Source organism: Papaver somniferum, chromosome 11 (assembly GCF_003573695.1).
Source record: "Papaver somniferum cultivar HN1 chromosome 11, ASM357369v1, whole genome shotgun sequence".
Lineage (NCBI taxonomy): Eukaryota > Viridiplantae > Streptophyta > Magnoliopsida > Ranunculales > Papaveraceae > Papaver > Papaver somniferum.
Genome location: NC_039368.1, coordinates 29,228,610 through 29,233,052, shown reverse-complemented (window position 1 = coordinate 29,233,052; position 4,443 = coordinate 29,228,610). Strand labels below are relative to the sequence as shown.

The window sequence follows — 4,443 nt, the reverse complement described above, 5'->3', positions numbered from 1 at the left end:
ACTAGGCAAGCAATGCATTAGCGATTAATGCCGCTGGAAGATAAAATTCAAAGAATATTTGGGATTTTTGTTGCACACACCATTCTGGATAAATTTCATATATAAATGTACTGAATTACTCAATACATATGTAAGTTGAGAGGTTTGAGCACTCATCACTTTAAAATGGCTCAACCTCTTTGCAAAGCGATGGCGCATTAAATATACTGAATTTCTCAATACATATGTAAGTCGAGAGGTTTGAGCACTCATCACTTTAAATGGCTCAACTTATTTGCAGAGCGATGGCGCATTAAATACAGGGTTTTATAATTTTATCCCTGAACTAAAAACCACCATCAACAACTACTTCTGATGTTGGGCCAGGTAGACAAACTTTTACGATTTTCGCCCTGAGCTAAAAACCACCATCAACATCATGTATACAAAAAAAAAGGGACAAGATTGCTAGGAATTTGTTTTGGGGACATGGCAAATATACAAGGAAACTGCGGATGGGGCAAAAAATATCTACCAGTGATTCTATGGGGATTGAGGGATAAGATTATATCATAAAACACAACTATGCCTTGTTAGGAAACGAATTTGACAACTTCATGCTCATCCAACAATAATCTTCAATAGCATGTACACAACAAGATATCTCCCACATCAGTTTATATTCCCCAACATGCCAAAACCACCAGATTCAGCAAGCTCTACATGGAAAAATCTACACAAAGTTGCTTTGTTTGTGAAGGAAAACTATGCAATCCTAATTGGGGAAGGAAAATTGACTATAATTATAGAAAATTGGATTCCTATGTATAGGAACATGTCAACTGCGGGAGATACAGATAAGAACTTGCTCAACACGCTAATTGAACCTCACACGTTTGCTTGGATAATGAATGTTTAAACCAAATTTTTACACCATCCATCACCAATTCAATGATATGTGCACATATTTCAAACCCACCAATCACAAAAAAAACTAATATGACCTCATTCCAAAATAGGTTACTGCACGGTCAAAAGTGGATATGCAATGCTAGTAAAACCTCTTTCATCATCCACTGCACATCAACAATCATTAAATGCAACTCAACACAATGTAGAGATCTCAAAAGGATATGGCAAGTGAATTTCCCACCATAAAATAGAGTTTTCATGTGGAAAGTCAGTCACAAGGGTTTTCCAACCTTTGACATACTTCAAGTCAGAAACATCATCAACAACAACCTCTGCTCGATATGCCACCCGCACCCTGAATTGGTGCAATACTGTCTGTTTGAATGTGTACTAGCAAAGAAAACTTGGAGTATCATGTGTTGCCATCAGAACACAAATAGCAACAACATATCAAATGATCCATACAACAATGTGAGTATAACTTATGCCAAGTTTTCGATCTCACAATATGGCCCTTCTAACAACCATCAACAACAACAAATGGAAATGACGAGTCGATCAACATCTGCAACATTGATTTAGGTACCACAAAATTTCAATGATTTCATAAAACTATCAGTTCGCAAAGATACCTTAACGCTGTGTTTCTTCGCACTTTAGAACTTATGGTTGGTTAAAAATGCAAGAGCATACAGAAAATCCGTTCAAACACCACAACAAACATTCCAGATAACTCTAGTTCTATGCCAAGAATATCAATGGGTAAAAAGACATAAACTAACTGTGCATGGTACACAAATACAAGCACATCACAACATGCTAACCGATAAAATCCAACAAATAAAAGTACAATCTGGATAAAATAGAATTCACCACCACACAATTGGATGAAAATCAATACAAATGGCGCAAGTAAAGGCCAACCGGCAGGACCACCAGAAATAATAGGTGCGGGATGGATTTATAGACAATCACAAAGAACAATGATGATGGCAATGACAACACCTATTGGAATAACTACGACTTTGGTAGCAAAAACATGGGCATTTTTTCTTGCCACCAAAATGGCGGTATCACAAGGATGGAGACAAATATGCTTTAAAACTGAGTCGACCACTTTACTGCAACTGTTGAACGAAAAAAAGACTAAGACACCATGAATCATTCATAAAATGATAACATAGGTTCACGCACATCTACAACAAATTGGACAATTCACTTTAACACACACAATAGAGAAGTGAATCAAGTTGCAGATGGGCTGGCGAATTTCGCAATACATAGGCAACTGCAAATAGAAGGAAATGTAAACGCCTTTATCTGGGATCACTCATGCCCAACTTTCCTTAACGTAATTGTAATGAATGATTCGATGTGGCGTTCTTACCCTATAGAAGTTCCCTTTTAATAAAATTAACTACTCTACGAAGAAAGAAAGAAAAAAAATGATGTCCGGAACTCGATTTTTATTGGTCGGGGGCCAGGATTTTAGAATTCAAGCTTTTGGTTCAACTTTCAACCACAGACTAAGGAATCATCCTCAAATTCTATATAAAATAAATAAATAAATAAATGCGTTGAATGAAAGATTATCACGATTTTCATTACAGGTTACCATCTTGACAAAGTGGCATATCTCGTTACACAAATTTAGCCTAGCTATGTTGCTGAAAACTAACAGCTACCTACACGGTAGATAACAACCAGATTCATGGGGTTTTATCCCAGCTGGTTGTACCATTTTTTTTTCTTTTTCTTTTTCTTATAAGCATAGTTTCTTGTATTAAGTATACGTTGATTACACGCGGGTAAGTACAATTTGGTTTTTAGAAAGTAGGTACAATGTGGTCCCAAATGGTATTCTAAATGTTTTGATTGGCTTCCGTCTGCAACATGGTTGTCGACTTTGTCCGCCGCCTAGTTACCCTCCCTACAGTTGTGGTTAGGGTGTGCTGGTCTCATCTGATATATGATTTTTGAAATTATACTAGAAACATACCATGGTGGTTCAGTACCAGTGTTTATAAGGTGAACCACGTTGACCAATTATAGATTTGGTATTGACAATATTAATTTTTAAATAAACAAATACGTTTTTGATCGATGTCTTTAAATTTAGTTAAACGATCTGGGTTTCTGCTTCTTTTCTTTTTTAAAATAAAACATACCATGGTGACTCAGTACTAGTGCCAACTGAGCTGCTATATGCAACAAAACTCAATTGATCCTTATAAACAATACTAATATTTTGAAGATTTTCTTAAAAAAATACTAAGGTGTTTTTGTGTCATTGTTAGTTTAAGTTTTACTAAAACAAAATAGACTTCTTCAAAATTGTTTAAAAGGGATTTTTCATTTCCCCCAAAATAAATAGGTATTTTGCATTACCTCCTTTATAAATTGCTATCAGGAAAAACCCCTTATCCGTTAACTTTGTCGTAACCACCTTAAGTGAGCTCTGCAACAAACATGTACACTATAATAAAATAATGAAATTGGATGAACGGTTAAGAATTGACTTCATCAACTAAAACAGATCTCACCGTTAAAAATAATTAAACTAAACACATGTCGTCTTCTTCCCCAAAACTCTCTTCCGCCATTAAAAGCTTCACTGCAAACTTTGAATTTAGAAGCTAAGGAACAGGTGAGAGTTGTTGAGCTTAGGAAAATTAGGTTAGTATATTAATTTGAACTTGAATTTGATAAAGAAACAAAGATATAATTAGGATTATTCTTAGTTGTATTGGGAAATTTGAGAAAAAGGAAAATTAGCATAAAAATGTGGAACTGTTACCTTGATAATGGTGATGTATTGAGGGAATTAAAGAGTTATTCGAGAGTTTAAGAAGAATCAGCAGTTGGGTGCAACTTGGATTTGAATTTTGAGAAGAAATTTGAGCTGATGGAGAAAAAATGGGGAATCAAAGTTTTCTAGGGCACTCTTAATTCATTTCAAACAGGTAAATCTGACTTAATTCTTCGTGTCTATCAGTATCCGGTTCTTAATGGTTGGTTATTTATCTTCAATTTTTTTCCACAGTGAAAATTGGGAGAGTTTGGTTTATTGCCATCGTATTAACTGACCAAATTATTGAGGTACTGAAGCATAATGACCACCATTCTCTGTTCTCTCCTATGTTTTTAATGTTATACTCCTTCAAAACTTCTGTTTTCTCATACCATTCTTCTCTTCATTTAATACCCTATAAGTTTTAATTTTATAGATATTTGATTTTGGATCGTTAAACTTCATGATAATCACACGATAAAATATGTAAGAACTGTTAATGGAGAATACCTGGTAGCGCTTATACGTAGTCCGTCATAGATCAATTGGTGATAGTCATAATACTTTGTGGAGGTCTTAGTTTCTTTATCTTGACCTTAGCCGTAATAAATAAAATCCTTAGACACAATAGTGATGGTTATTGTTTCTCTTTCATAGGTAGAGAGAGGACCAAGTTCCTAGGGTTTTAGTATATGGACTTTATATCTCGATCGTCCATCAAGGAAGAGATAATAATAGGAAGCTAACTCCTTAACAAAACC

The 4,443-nt window shown here is 35.0% G+C and overlaps 1 long non-coding RNA gene across 1 annotated transcript; it reads right to left on the bottom strand.

The window, feature by feature from the left end:
* Positions 1-2,121: 2,121 nt before the first annotated feature.
* Positions 2,122-3,827, bottom strand: LOC113323653. Its single transcript, XR_003347754.1, has 3 exons — positions 3,689-3,827; positions 3,435-3,505; positions 2,122-3,349 (listed from the first exon to the last, which is right to left on the bottom strand). It is a non-coding gene; the product is annotated as an uncharacterized LOC113323653 (long non-coding RNA).
* Positions 3,828-4,443: the final 616 nt, after the last annotated feature.